This window comes from Mauremys mutica, chromosome 23 (assembly GCF_020497125.1).
Source record: "Mauremys mutica isolate MM-2020 ecotype Southern chromosome 23, ASM2049712v1, whole genome shotgun sequence".
Classification (NCBI taxonomy): Eukaryota; Metazoa; Chordata; order Testudines; family Geoemydidae; genus Mauremys; species Mauremys mutica.
Genome location: NC_059094.1, coordinates 17,428,351 through 17,444,250, shown reverse-complemented (window position 1 = coordinate 17,444,250; position 15,900 = coordinate 17,428,351). Strand labels below are relative to the sequence as shown.

General features: G+C 49.1%; 1 protein-coding gene across 4 annotated transcripts in view; it reads right to left on the bottom strand.

The window, feature by feature from the left end:
- LOC123355232 (gap junction beta-5 protein-like) overlaps positions 1–15,900 on the bottom strand; it is a 140,445-nt gene that overhangs the window by 36,182 nt on the left and 88,363 nt on the right. For all 4 annotated transcript variants that reach the window (XM_044997467.1, XM_044997469.1, XM_044997466.1 and 1 more), the window contains one exon: positions 7,064–7,092. The gene's annotated coding sequence lies outside the window, so the exon portion shown is untranslated. The remainder of the gene's footprint in view (positions 1–7,063; positions 7,093–15,900) is intronic.

Here is a 15,900-nt window from a genome sequence, read left to right as displayed (position 1 = left end):
TTTGGATACTGTTTTGATCTATAAAATGGCGTCCTTCGTGCACCTGCATGGGGGATGTCGTTTTGTTTCTGTATATAACATGTGCAAGGTCACGCAGCGCCAAGGATGCCATTTTGTCATCGGCCATGCAGCAAAAGTGCCAGGAGGCTATTCTGGTGCGATCCCGCCCCACTACAGCGGAGTGTTTCGGGTCCACAGCAAACGCAGACGGACATTGCTGCATAGTTACACGTCAGGTCACACTCGAAGATTTTCTTCACAACAGTAAGAGCCAGAGCTTTACTTTAAAAAAGAAAAAAAGAATGCTGAGAGTCTGGAGAAGGATTCAGGGCTCTCTTCAAGCCTCCTCTGTGCCTCGCGGACGAGGCTCCCTACATTTTTGGAAATGCTGCCTCAAGGTGTCTCAAGTTTGGCACCCAAAATCAGGAGCTGCTTTTGACTGTTGGCCTCCTGTTCGAGTCAGGAGATGATTAGTTTCTCCTGCTTGCCAGCCGCATTGCAAACTCTGCCCGGGAGCCGTCTGGCTCCTCGCTGCCTCCGAAATCAATCTGACTAATAAAAGTCCATAATCAAGACATAACTGACAATTATGTGGCTAGCCTGAATCTGGCTGCAGGTTACACTCAGCTGCTAGCTGGGCTTCACAAGTCACAGCACTATGGTGGCCTTAAAGGGCCACCCCATGAAAAGGCTTATGTTATAACCATTTACAAAAAAAAAATATGTTTAAATGTAATGAACCAGTTGTTTGCAAAACTCCCCCCCCCCACCTCAATTCCCCATAGGGTCACAACCCCTAGTTTAGGGAATCCTTGAAAAAGCAAGAATGGGAAATTTGCCCCACAGATTTTCCTCTGACCCTGTGCTGAGGGCAGCATATCCAAGCATAGGAGACACCACCTTGTTGAAATAAGGTCTGCATCTTCCCTGGGAGTTTTAAAGGGACATTTCATTCATCCGTCTGTGTCTTTAGATTGTAAACTCTTCAGAGCAGGTATTGTCTCTTCTCAAGGTTTGAGCTGCACCCTGCCCAATGGGGACCCAAGCCTGACAGGGGTCTCAGGGAACTTCCATAGCGCTGTGACCCCTTCTTCTGACCCCAGCGTCAATCCTCGCCCCTCTGTGGAAGGCTGACAGAATTTGGGGGTCTTGCAGATTGGCTTGCCAGTGGAGAAATCAATGATGCAGAGTCTGGGTGTATTGTGTGTGTGACTTGCTTTATCTCCACATATACACACATCCTGGAACAGGGGTGGTCACAAACAGCACACAGGCAATCGCTTCTTGCGCAAAGATCAGCCCTCACGCCAAATCCTGGTTCCCCAGGAAGCTATTTTGTCCCAAGAATTGCCTTCAGATTCAGAAGGCAAATCATGCCATCTACCACAGCTTCTGTCAAAGGACTACTGAATAACAAAACTAACAAATCTCTCTTCAAAAGACTAAAGCTTGCTCGCATGCTAAATAACACAAAGTATAACAGTGCCAGCTGATGAGTCCTGCCGTAACACTACAGATTTATTACTATTTCTACAAAGTTTTTTTTGCTTCTTTCTAAATAACCTGACACTGTCCCTTTAAACAACAAAATAGCCAAGTACTGCGAACAGGGTTTGAGTCCAACTATATTAGATGCCTATATTATATTAGGGCTGGAAGGAAGGTAAGTTATGTTCTGGGCAGAACTAAAACCTTGGCATTTTAAGGAAGAGGGAGGTCGATAGGTTTACAAGAAGCTGCACTAACAGTCATTTTTATCAAGAATAAAAGGGAGAGGAAACACTGTTTGCGTAGTGAGGCACAGAGGTGGCATTAGCAGAGGGGGACAGATCATTTTTACTTCCCACAGTCCAACTGATCCTCTTGTTTTGCCCCCACCCCCACTATGGCTCCTTTATGCTGCAGGTTGTTTCACCGGGTGATTTTTGTCAGTTGCCCATTCACAGCCTAACTCCTGCTAGCCAGCGCCTCTTTGGGACATGGAGCATCTCTTTTGTTCTGCATTTATAGCGCACCTAGCTCGAAGCCATCGAGGGGCTCTGAAGCACTCCCACAATGCACATCATGAATAAATAAAAAATCATAAAACCTCAATTAATTAATAATCAGCACCACTGGCAAGTCACTCCTATAGCAAGCTTCGTTTTGAGGCTCTCAGAGCTCTCTAAACCCACCAATTATGTAGGCCTTGCACCCCTCCTGGGAATATTTCTTATGCCCATTTTGCAGAAGGGTAAACGGAGGCACAGAGTAGCGAAATGATTCAGCCAAGGTCAAGCAATGAGGCTGTGGCCCTGATTCAGGAAGCTACTTAAGCCCATGCCTAACTTTAAGGGGTGAGCAGTCCCACTGAAGCTCCTGCGGTGACTTGTGCGCTCAGAGTTAGACGGGTGCTTATGTACCTTGCCACACTGGGGCCAAGGTGTGACATGTTGAGCTTTAAAACTGTTAGGCTTTTGTTTTCTTTGTACTTTACCTTTAAGGACTCAGCAGAAGGGTTGGCATTTTGTGCTCTTTTTGGTACGAGGAGGGGGACACTGACTGAAAGCATCTGCCTGCAGCGTGTGTAGATGGACAAACAGTGCATCAGGAGCACTGCATCTTAGGGAAGGTCTACACTGTGCTAAAAGACCCGTGGCATGGCCACGGCTGGCCCGAGTCAGCTGACTCAGGGTTGTGGGCTTCGGGCTGTGGGCACAGGTGCCAACTTTGTCTTTTCCTGGGGCATCCCAGGCCCTGCTCCCACTCCATGACTTCCCCCAAGCCTCCATCCCCATCCTACCTCTTCCCGCCCCTCCCATTAGCACGCCCGCCTTCCCTTCCAGCACCTCTTGCACGCCTCTAAACAGCTGATCCACAGCAGGCAGGAGGCACTGGGGAGGGGGAGGTGCTGACTGGCTGGCCGCTAGCAGGTGGGAGGGTTGGGGATGGAAGGGGAGGAGCTGATGGGGGGCTGCCAGTAGGTGCTGAGCCCCCACCATTTTTTCCCTATGGATGCTCCAGCCTATGGCTGTGGGGTATAAAACTTCAGGGTAGCTGCGCAGGCTTGGGCAGGAGCCCAGGGTCTGAGACCCTGCGAGGAGGGAGGGTCTCCAGCCCAAGCCCAAATGTCTACACTGCCATTTTTAGCCCCTCAGATTGAGCCCCGAGAGTCTGAGTCAGCTGCCCCGGGCTCTGAGGCTTGGTGCTGGGGGTTATTTATTGCCGTGTAGACAGACCTGTAGTTCCCTGCTCCAAACACTATCCACTGATCGATCGATCTATTGCGGTATTAATTCTCCCCCATCAAGGATTTCCCATTCAGTTTGTGAAAAACGAGCCAGGGAAACAAAGGCCATTTGAATGTCAAACATGCAAACTGGAGATGGGTTCTTAGAAGAATTAACACAGGCGTGGATAACAATAACCTTTTAAAGCAAGATACAGGGGGTATCGGCAGAGGGCTCTTTATAACCTAGCTGGGCATCTACAGTTCCCTGTTCTCCTCCTAATTCCTTTATCAGCTTTCTTCAGAAGCTGCGTTGTCCCTCTGCCAATCCTGTCTCATCCTGCTGTTTTCTTCAACTTGACACCATCTATCCTCAGCCAGGAGTGAAAGTTTCCCAAAGTATCTTACTGCACAGGGGCCTACAATGTGCTTAACTGGAGAGAATATCTTCCCCCTCCCCCGAAAGACTTTAATCTTCCCCACACACAAAGGAAACAGGATGATTGATGCTTTTATAGTGCCTAGAGATGGAGATCAGGGCCTCTGTAACTGTGCCTTAGTGGGTCACAACTGAGGATGCCAAATTCAGGACAAACTGCTGAGAAATAGGGCAGATATCCACTAAGATTGGTGGCGAATCCCCCACAGGATGTACCAAAGCAGCAACAAAGGCAAATTTCTGTTTCACCACACTGGCTAACAAGAAATCGTAAAAGCAGTTTCCTCAGGCACCCAGTTCTTATATCACCACCAAAACCACTGGATTTAAAGGTGAGTGGTTCTTTACAACCAGTCTCATCAAATAAAAGGTTCTTCTGATCACAAGGACCAGCCACACATCCAGGTCAATATACAACTTAGATCTTACCCAAAAATCACACTGTTGCCAATCCTTTAGCATCTAAAATCTAAAGGTTTATTCAGCAAAGAAAAGAAAAGAAAAGAAAAAAGAAGGAAGGAAAGAGGTAGAGCTAAAATTGGATAAAGGAATCAGTTACATACAGTAATTGCAAAGTTCTTGGATCAGGCTTGTAGCACTGATGGAGTAAACTGCTGGCTTGATAAGTCTCTGGTTGCTTCCAGATAGCTGGAAGGACCTCAGGCCCTTGGTTAGATGCTTCCGTTAGTATAGGCCAGAGATTTGGGCAAGAAAGAGGCAAAATGGAGGTGTTTCCAGTGCCTTTTATAGCTTCTGCCATGTGGAGGGAATCCCAGTGTTCTTACTGTGGAAACTTACAGCAACAAGATGGAGTTTGGAGTCACATGGGCAAGTCCCATGTCCATGGATTTTGCCTAGTGACAGCAGGAAATTCCATTAACTGTAGACAGGCGCCTCCCATGGTCCATTGTCAGTTAAATGTTCTTTCGATGGGCCGCTCAATGTGAATAGTCCCACCAAGATGTGCTGCCTAGCTACCTTGTGGGCGTTACCCCAGGAGCAAACATTTGAAATCCAAGTATAGAGCCAATATTTATAACTTACACTGGAACACTTGTTGACAGAACAAGGAGCAATGGTCTCAAGTTGCAGTGGGGGAGGTTTAGGTTGGATATTAGGAAACACTTTTTCACTCAGAGAGTGGTGAAGCACTGGAATGGGTTCCCTAGGGAGGTGGTGGAATCTCCTTCCTTAGAGGTTTTTAAGGTCAGGCTTGACAAAGCCCTGGCTGAGATGATTTAGTTGGGGATTGGTCCTGCTTTGAGCAGGGGCTTGGACTAGATACCTCCTGAGGTCTCTTCCAACCCTAATCTTCTATGATTCTATGAACTTCAAATACAAAAATGATACATGCAAACAGATGATATAATAATAAAAAACAAATCAAAACCTTTTCATAGACACCTCACTTGATAACCTGTGTACCAGATTTGCTGCAAATATATTACAGTGATTGCAACAGTGATCTATATGGCCATATTTTAATCAGATAATGTCACAGCCCCATTGTACTAAGTGTCGCACGTAGCCATAGCAAGAAACAGTCCCTGGCCCAAAGAGTTTATAATCTCAAAAGACAAGATGGATAAAGGGAAAAATCAAGGCAGAGACTTGCCCAAGCTCACGCACCAGCTCTCCTGACTCCCAGCCCATTCCCCATCCACTGGCCCATGTTGATTTTGAAGCATACATACATGTTGGAAAACCCCCAAATATAAGGGTCTTTGCTGCCTTCTTGATCATTTGACTCAAGCCCAAGAGGAGGGCGGAAGGCTAATGCCACCTAGCTGCTACCAGTAGATCTCACAAGGAGATCATTAGTTTCTTACAGATAGGGAAACTGAGGCACAGAGGTGCCATGACTTGCCCAAGGTCACCCAGCAGCACAGCTGGCAATGCAACCCAGGTCTCCTGAGTTCTAGTCTAGTGCTCTGGCTACTATGCAATACTGCCTCTTTATAACTTCCACTCCCTATGCCAGAGCTCATGGGGGAGCTGAACCTGGGACCTCCAGCACTGTAAATGAGAGCTGTACGCCTGTCACCAAGCCATCTCAGATTACACCCGCACAGGGAAGTGGTAGTTTAGATCACATCAGCTGAGAGGCATTAGCCAGAGGAGCGAAGCTCTGAAAGATTCTTGGGATTGTTTTATTAAAATTCCACCCAAGAAATGGACAGACTTCCAGCCTGCTACACTGGCAACATACACCATTAAGCCGCAAGCACACGGACAAACGGAAGGCGGGGTCAGCACCTCTGTGCCGCTGAGCCTTAACCCTGACCTGCTTTTCCAAGGGCAGGCTCCTCCCGTTGTTCTACCAGTACCCAACACTCCCCCTTTGCTACTCCGGTCCTTGGCCTTCCCTGCCCCCAGCTCTGCTGATGTGTGTGTACCACCGTTTGCTATCTCACCACACAGCTCTGCTGATGTCCCACAGTCGTGACCCGCAGAGACCCTCTGTTGTTCCATCCCAGCGCGCCCCACCTACAGCTTGGCTGATGCACCTCATTCCTGACTTGCAGGCTCTGCTACCCGTCCCGGGTTTCGGCTGAGCAGGGATGGTCCATTCTAGGAATTGAGAAGTGCAATAGAAAGAGGTCCCCAAACCATCATGACAGAGGAGGCTCTGGGCAGGCCGCAAATCAGCTAAATGCAGTTCCACTGCCTGCATTGTACCCATTGCTCAATGCACTCCTGGAAATTGCTCCAATACTCTGGGGATGAGCGCGGCGTAAGAACCGGCACAGAATAGAATAAAAGGCACAATGCGGGATCACTCAAGGGCACAGCGAAATGCTCCAGCCTAATGAGCCATGAACACACACACACCCATCCCTCTCACGTGTTGCAACTGCAGCAGTAATTGAGTGGAAGCTAAAGGCAGCATTCTGGATCGGCTGGTAAATGCTGGAAGCCTGCAAAAGGTGACCAAGCCGTCTATCTGCAGCTGAGGCATCATCATAAGTTGGTTCATTTCCCATCGCAGCCCCACAAAAGCCATTAGAGTCCCACTGACACCAATGTAAATACCAGGCTGTCACATAGCTATCAGCCCATCCGGAATCCCGGGCGCACAGAACATCTCATCAGCACCACCCCTCCGCTCTCCCTGCCTGGCTAGACTCATGGATCCAGTTGTCCACATCTTCAGTTGATATTGGCTGAAGATGTGGACAACTGGATCTGTGCCCAACCTGGGGAAACCTTGGACCAGGCCTAATTAATTGCTTAACTGGGTATTTCTAACCATTGGTTTGTATCTGTGGCTACCTGGAAGGGGCAGGTCTCTATCATGAGGTATTGGTCTGCTTGTGCATAGCCATCAAGTAGGTGTGAAGTGGCCAAGAGCACTGGCCACTAGGTCAGACTGTCATTGCCACCTGGTGGAACTGGGATGCAAACGGAGATCCTACCTGGTCATGCGAAAAGTAGAGATTCCATCCTGGAAAGAAAGGTGCAGATTGTTAACAACGAAGGCAATTCACCTTTGAAACGACTTAACCAAGGGCTGTGTGGAATTCTCCATCACTGGCCAATTTTAAATAAGGATCGGACATCTTTCTACAAAAGCCTCTCTAGTTCAAACAGGAATTAATTAGGGAAGCCCTATGGCCTGTGTTATCCAGGAGGTCAGACAAGATGATCCCAATGGTCCCCTCTGGTCTTGGAATCTGTGACTCCAGAGGGTTAGAAGGAAGAGAAGGTCCCTGCCAGTGGGGTGACGAATAGAGCTTCTGGGGTTATAAACAAGGTGCAAGGAGGTATGAAGACTGGGGTGTGCAATTCCCATTCCAGATGTGGCCCCGCTGTCCTCCCAAACCTGCAATGACTATCAGCTCCCAACCCCCCTTGTCAGAGCCTCCCATGTCTGCAAACACCTGAACCAGAGAGAGAGAGAGAGAGAGAGATGCTTTAGCCATTCCCTTTGTCCCACATCCTGGCCTCATTCAGCCACGCAGAACAGTCACATCCAACATTGCTTCTTTCCCTAGGTTTCTATGGGGCTAGAGCACGTCTCAGTGCCTCGCTATTAATCTAGCAGCATTCATTAAGCACCGGTGTGTGGGGATGTGCGGTAAACACAATAGGACAAATGACAGTTAATGAACTGGATATTCATTCAATCCATCATCCACCAGCCCGGCTGAAAGGAACAAGGATCTCGCCTTGTTTGGAGGAAGATGAGTTCATCATCCCCGCTGTTTCTGCTGCTGCTACAGGTTAAGATGCTAAGATCCCTCCCCACGCTGCACCCTCTGGGGTGTCATTTCTCCAGCAGGTGTGTGTAGGAGGTGCCGGGGTGTGTGTGGGGTGGGGCAGGCAGCAGTGAGATGATGGCAAGCAAGGAACAGATGAAGGATTCATGGGGGCCAAGGGAGATGGGGCAAACTCTCAGCAGCACGTTTTGCCTCTCCTGGAAGCAGGCAAAATGAAAGCAGAGGATGAAAGGCTGCCCTCCTATGATCAAAGGTTGGGTCAGGTTCTGCTGACACAGTCCTGCTGAGAACACACAGTCTCGCTTCTCTCTGACCCTGGCCCTACCCACCCCACTCTCTTGGTCTTGTTGAAACCATCCACATGCCCCCCGGGAGAGGATCTCTTCTCTCAGCTTTCCAGCAACAACAACGGGCACATCTACTGCCCGTCTCCCTTGAGGATCTCAAAGCACATTCCCTTCATTCCTCTATTCAACCTACCCATGGTCCAGGTTTCAGATAGGCAAACGGAGATGGGGTGACTTGCTCAAAGCCACAGAGCTCGCCAGGACAGAAATAGAACCCAGGAGTCCTGTCTCTCAGTCTCCTGCTCTACCCCTAGATCACTCTCCCTTCCAAATCCAGGAACCCTGACTCCCACCCCTCTGTTCTAAGCAGCTGACCCCAGAGCTGGTCTCCAGGTGCCCTCGGATCTAACCACTAGACAGACACTGCTTCCGCTAACTCTAAGGTCGGGGAAGCTTCCTCTAGTGCCAGACAAGCCTGTTCCAAAGCAGTCAGAGGGCCTCACTGACAACTCACTGCTCCCGAACCTCATCTTTGGAAAAGGCCAAGTAACACGTGCATGGGCCCTTGTCCTCCGGTGCTAATGCAGAAAGACACTTCAGCACCAGCATGGGAGAGGATTTACAGTGTGAAGCAAGAGCACCATTACCGGGTGACGTACACTGCAGTCATTTTAGCTCTTGGGAACATCTTCGTCCGCTACAGACATGGGTGCTAGAGACAGTCATGGTAGCTACTGCACACAGGGCGCCTATAAGAATATAACTCTGAACATAAAGGTAGATGATTGAATAGGAGCAGAGAGCTGCTGCTGGTGGGGCTGGTTTTCCCAGCCAGCATTAATTTTTTACATTTCGAACATTTTTTCCACCCTGAATCAGGACAAAACGAGTCAAAATCTTGACATTTTTCACAAGGCGACAAACCAAAAAAATTCAGTTTAGGTCAATCAAAACATTTCATTTTGATTTCAGCCTTTAAGTAGTTATTTTTAGTATAAAGTAAATTTCTAAACAAAAAGTCCTTTAGAACCGAAAAACAAAACTTTGTTTAAAAAATGTCAAAACGGGACCTTTCAACCATTTCAAAACATCTTTTTCAACATTTTTTTGAGTTGTGAAATTCACCAAAATTGTCCCTTCCCCATGAACAGTTTTGGTTTCAATTAATACAATTTTTTGGGGTAAAACCAAAAACCATAACATTTTGCCAACCAATTCCCAACCACATCTAGGCGGTGGAGATGTTTTAGGACAAATCTACCTGTTGTCAGTTTTACCCTTCAGGAGAAGCTATCCGGTACCGTTGGGGCCAGGCAGTCGGTCCCAGGAGATTGTGAGCCTGCTGGATATGGGCAGATGCATAAATTTTGTCTACACTTTGTTCCGTTCTCAGCACAGCTCAGTTCTCATTATACACCTGAGCCCACGGCCAATACAGTGTAAAACATGGAAGGCTCCAGAGCATCCCCAGATGATCCCAAGCAACTCACCAACTCGTAAGGACTTTTCTAGCTAAGAGCAGCAGCCATGCTGGGTCCCCCATCCACCCCAAGCTATGAGGCAATTTGCATTGATAACAGTGTCTCAGGATGCTCCCCCATTAGCTAACTGGAATGCTTCCCAGCTGGTCTCGTTGACAGATTGGTTTGCATCAGGGGAAGTGGCTGAGAGGTTTGGATTTCCTTAGCAGCATTTGGCAGGGCTCTTTATGAAGAAAGGAATGCAGGTGTGTGGTCTGACCAGCACACAAGTGCCAGTCTGGCATTGAAGACTAAGCTCCATTCAAGCTGTTTGAAGCCAGTTACCCTGATTCTATAGGAAGGCGCTTTAGGTTGAATTTATCCTACTGACTGCAGCTCTGCATTTGGTTTTCGGTTTGGGTGAAGATCCAGGTCATCTCTCGAAATGTCTTCACCTAACCCTCCTACCATCCGATCACCACGTGTTAGGAACTAGCATACTAGAACGAGGGAACGCACTTCAATACCAGGGGATCCTGATGGACCATTATGTCTCATCTGTCAGATGGCACCTCCAGCAGCGGCGCCGTTGCGTCTCAGTGTGGTGGTATTGACCCTGAAGGCAGAGCAGCCCCTGGCTACAGACTCACCAGCACCACCACTTGCCCCACTCTCTGAAGTCTCCTACCCATGTTCTGGGCTCTATTTGGCTTATGGGACCTAAGGAGCTACAGGATAAGGTCTGACAGCTCCGACCTTCCCTACAAATTGGATTCTGTCGAACTCTGCACTTCCTTTCTCAGAAATCTTGTGTGCAACTTTTGTTTCCTCCCCCACCTTGAGAGGAGGAAGCTGTGCCATGTGAGCTGCTGGAAGATGCACTGCGGTGCTTGAACAGGGACCCGAGATCACCCTGGAGGATTTACTGCCTCGCCTGATGGCAAGTGCCACTCAGCAATGAGGCTGCCGACTCTATAAAATAGTTATAAAGCACACTGGACATTTCATAAAGGTCAAGTTATCACTCTGCCTTGCTTCCTAATGCGTGGCCTGGGAAGGCTGCTACTCAGACCTCTGGTCTAGCCAGAGAGATCTCATTCCACAGCCTGTATTTATGAGGACATTTATTCACCAGAAAATGACATTTGGAGGAGACTCAAGTCTCTCTCTCACTCACTCTCTTCTTTGCATAGCTCAGAGCTTTTCATTTTTCTTTAAAGTGCTAAGGTGAAGAGGAGGAACAGGCTCATCAAATTTCCTCCCTGACATTTGCCAACGACGGGAGAGTTCCCTTTGGGATCCCAGATAAAGGGATGAGTGGGGTGTTTTGAGCAACAGAGAGGGGAAAATACCCTTTGAAAAATTTGCAGGTCTCTCTCCCGCCCTCCCTCTGCTTTCTTCTCCAGCTCTAGCTTCTCCATCTGGCGCCTACGCAAGCGTCCGTTCCCCTCTTGCCTCCAGTCTACGTGTCCTCCCACGTCCGCTCTGCAAATCCCTCTGCAGCGCCTCTTGCTCCACTCCTGCGTCACGCCCCTCCTGCTCCCTTCCCACCAGCCTGTGCCCAATCCATCCATTTCCTATATCACCCCCCTTCCTCCAGGCCTGCCCTTGCTGCCGACTGGGCCTCGGGTCAGCTGGGTGCAGCATGTCTGAATTCCCACGCTTCGCTGAGCTCTCCAAGCCTCGTGAGTCTACAAGACGGGGCTGGGTCTCTCCAGAGACCTCCCGTCCTGTCAGAAATACTGTAGGGACACAGTCTCCCTGGATTTTTCAGCAAATCCTTTCCCGCCCCCACTAGAAACAAGGATGCAGCAGCTAACTGAAAGGAGGGTCAGTTCAAGATGTGACTGAAGGTCACCAAATACCTCCTGGACAGTGGAGAGGGGTGAGAATGTGGATCTGGCTCCTAATCCGAAGTCTGAGACTGGTTTCTCCCTACGGGCCAAACCCGCAGCTGGTGTGAATCACTTCCGTGCTGTGAATCCATTGAAGTCAACGGAGCGACACTGATTTACTCCAGCTGATGATTGGGACCACATGTACTGAGAAAGCAATGTGGACAGCTGGACAGGGCACCAGCTTGGGACATAGGAGACAGAGCTGTCCTTCCTGCCTCTGCCACTGACCTGCTGGATGACCTTGCCCAAGTCACTTCCCCTCTCTATGGCTCAGTTTCCCCTCCCACCCTTTGTCTCTCAAGATTTATACACTTCAGGGCAGCGGCTGTGTCTTGCTACGTACGTGTCTGTACAGTAGCTAGAGCAATGGGGCCCTGATCTTGGTCGGGGCCTCGGGGTCCTATCTTAATATCCATAAATGATGAGTTAACTTTCTGGTCCCAAACTGGCATCACAGCTGCTATCCCAGAGCTTATCTGACTTGATCCAGTTTGCCTGTCCTGAGCCGGAACAAGGGGAGGGAGGGTGAGAAACAGGGGCAGATCCTGAGACCCGCAGGGTGGAGGGGAAGATGACAGAGTAAAGGATAATTGCAATCCCCCAGGGCCCTGCCTTGATGGACATGGGAGGATTCCTGTCACGTTAAGGCTTCCCTTTCCCTCTTTATTTCATTACTGACATTAAAGAGGAAGAAAAAAAATACAGGGGGAAGAAAAAGGCCATTGCCAGTAGTCCAGCCCCATGGGGATTTCCCCTTGACACAGGGCCTGTCAAAGCTGGCACTTCTCAGACAAGGCTCCTTTCTGATGAGGGTGGCTTTGGTTCTCCATGAATGCTATCGCCTGGCAGGGCGCCGAGAAAAGAATCTTCCAGGCAATATTGTCTCCTAAAAAGAAACAAGCAGCAGCCTGATGTTTCAGATAGTGGCTGAGGGCAAGAAAGCCACCCGCAGCGGCTAAGCACAACGCTAAACCCCACAGCTGAACCTAGCAGCTCGTTAGAGCCCACAAGCGAAGCAGGAGCTTGTTTGGGCGGCTCTTGCATGTGGGATCTAAGGGCACAAGCCTCCCAGAAGGGGGCCACAGACTCAGGTTAGCGAGGCTTGCGATAATACGCTAAAAATAGCCGCGGAGACGTCGCGAGCCCACGCACCAGCCGGAGTTACAGCGGCGTGGCCATTGCATGGAGCACTGCAGGCCCCGCTAACGTAAGTCTGGGGACTTGGCTGGAGGCTTGGTGCCAGCTGCCGTGCAGACATCCCCCCAGGGTCACATGGGGAGCAGAGGTGGTTGGCTAAGTACTTCCTGAGCCAAAAACGAGATGAGGTTTAGCCTTTTATAAATCCAGTTCTTGAATCACTCCCCAGCCAGACTCATTAGCTACAGATACTCTTGGATAATGAATGTATTTGCTGAAGATGGTGGATGAACAATTTTCATGAGCTGCTTGCTTTGCTGATAGGCCATTTGGGGCAGTCACCTGGTCCCTTTCCCACGTCCCGGCTGGATGGCGGAAACGTGTTTAAAGAGGAGGCTAATGAATGACTAAAAGGAGAAAGCTCACCTCGCTGCAGAGTTGCAGCACCAGTCCAGTCCGGCGCAAGAGTGAATTCCACCAACAGGGAGCCATGAAGAACAAATAGCAAGTGGAGACTCTGGTTTCTCAGCCATCGTCACAAAGACTCAGGTATAATGAAGAGCAGGATCCCACAAAGGGCAGCACATCTCATTCCAATTGTTTAGCCACAACTAGAGGGCCAGACAGTGGGTGTAAATGGAGCCACCCCAGTTTACAGCAGCTGAGGTTCTGGCCCCTCCTCTCTAGTGTAGGTGTCCCCCATTATCTGTAAAGCCATGCTGGGTAGAGGTGCTGAGCGTACAATAGACTTTCCTTCTGACGTTGCTACCGAGCCAAATGCCCCAGCTCACTGTAAGGAAGTGGCTTGCGGTGGTCCTGGGCTGCTCAAGGTGCCATCCTTCCTAGGAAAGGTCAAATTGAAATCCCTTGTTCCCAATAAAATTCCCGTGTCATTTTGCATGAGAGAGTGGAGGCATGGACAGTATTCTGCCTCCCAAAACTTCCCTTGGAGCACCAAATCTGATCCAAAATTGGGCCAGATTCCCCTCCCTCTCTCACCCCCCCATGACTTAACCTACAAATAACCAGGGAGCTTTTGGCTGGCACAAGAGATGAGAATCAGACCCGGTATTCCTCTTCACGTACAGCCTAAACTACTGAGAGCACCCAGCAACCAGCAACCGCTCCGTTCACCCAGACACTGCTGCCATCAGTGGTGGAAGAGGCTGATCCCCAGTGTTCTTATTTATAAACTAGCCTGTACTTTGGGACTCTTCAAAATTAACACAAGCACAAAACGATACCAAAACACCCTCGTTCCTCTACCCAGCTCAAACGGAATCGTAGCTCCTTGGCCCATAGCCACAGACATAGTGTGGGGTAGATTTATACTCTAGCTTACCACACACTAAGTGTCCATGTGGACCCTGCCGCTGAGCATTAACAATTCCCTAAGCGCTCATGAAGACAAGCTCTGAGTCTGTTTCTCCTTTCTAGCATCTCTGTACCAATACAGATGACTCCAGTGCCCCTGATTTTTTCCAAATATTTTACTATGAGCTGCTCGTGTTTGTTTTGCTTTCATTTCCTTTGGTGCCCTCCTGTCAAGTCACGGTCATCTGAAAATAAAAACTTGGGTTATTGTTATCTCAGATCTAGATGTCACCCACTCAAGATTTTTTTACTACATCAATTAAGTCTCCAATCTTATCCTTTTTATTTGATTTGATTTTTTTACCCCTACGGCTGGAGTCATAACTCAGAGCTTTAAAGTTCTGGGATAATCTTTCTTTGTGCCTCGCTAAGTGACACAGTGAATTTCTTTACGATCTGCTGACTAGAAGTGAACACTGCACCAAATGAGTCACACTGGAGGACTGGATAATTACTGGATTTCAACGGCTGGAGACAGGTGTTAATTTAGTGAAAACAAAGTCTGAGGAACCATTGTGCGCGCGCACACACGCACACACACTAGTTCAAGAGTCACTAGTGATTTTGGAAGCCTCTGTTTTTGTGTACTCCCATTGAGACATGTCAAAAGTGGCCCTATTTCCAGAAAGTGCTGAGCACCATCCCCTCTGAAAATAATTTTAAGTGTGAGAAGGGACCATTGTGGTCATCTAGTCTGACCTCAGAATTTGAAGGTATAGTCATTTTCACATCCACCACTAGGCTTGTGAAGCCAGGACCTCTGGCATTCTTGTGCAAGACCACCACCGTCATGAGAAACCTCTGACAGCACTTACTCATGTGACTGACCGGAACTAAACCTCAAGTTCTGAACAACCTCAAACTCCAGGGAAGTTTTTGATCCAGTTGCAAAGCCAGGGGCTGAGGGCCACTCTTAATGGCTAATATAATCCTCCCGCGCCCCAGAGTTGGGTGCTAGGGAAAAATTCAGGAAGGCTCAGAACTGTCCTTGAAATGCCCATGGTTAGCCAGGACTCAGCTCTCTCCAGCTGCTCAGGTACCAGGTTAGTAGATGTTTGATGTTAGACGCTGTTAGACACCAGAGGTTCTGATCTATTGGGTCAGTCATTCCCTTGTGAAACTTAAACGGCTACAAATAAGGCCAAACGTTTACAGAAGGTCAGTGTGCTGCCTTTGGGACCCTGGATTCAAACCCTGACTCAGGCCCCAAGTGCTGATCAGTCTGGCAGGCTCACGTTAGGATATGTTTGGGTCCATCAGAAGAATACCACACGGTCGGTGGAATTGCTGTTGAGACCTAGGGGCTGCTGCAGGTCAGGACACAGCCTGAGCTGGGAGTGTGGACCCCAGGAGTAGAAATCAGAGCGTGCCTTAAATCAGGATTGCGGTGCAGCTGCAGAGCTGGGTGGGGAAAGTTTACACACCCTCCTCATTCTTGCATTGCACCAGATTCTAGTAGGCTGTGCTTAAGAGCCCTTCACTTTAATGCCTGCAAAACCCAGCAATTGAAAGGAAGGGAATTTACCACCCCCTACCCCCTTTTCCCTCAAGTTCCCCATCAGGCCCTTGACAACTCTACTCTTTGTAGGCATCAGCCATTTGGATTTTCACTTCAGCCCAGTCCTGAGCAGGAGAGGTTACATCCGTGGCTGGATCCTCAAGCAGCTAGCCAGCCTCAAAGGAAGAGCAAATCCGCTGATCTGGTTACAACGGCACATGGTATCTTGGGGCAGCGCAGGGCGTTGGCCTCCGAGCCCTCGTGAAATGGCGCAGCAGCACTCGGTTTCCTTTGCTGCGAGAGGGAAAGCTCAAGCCAGAGAAACACATTCGACAGAGGCTAGTTATCCTCCAGCGCACGGGAAGAAGAAGAGCGGGAT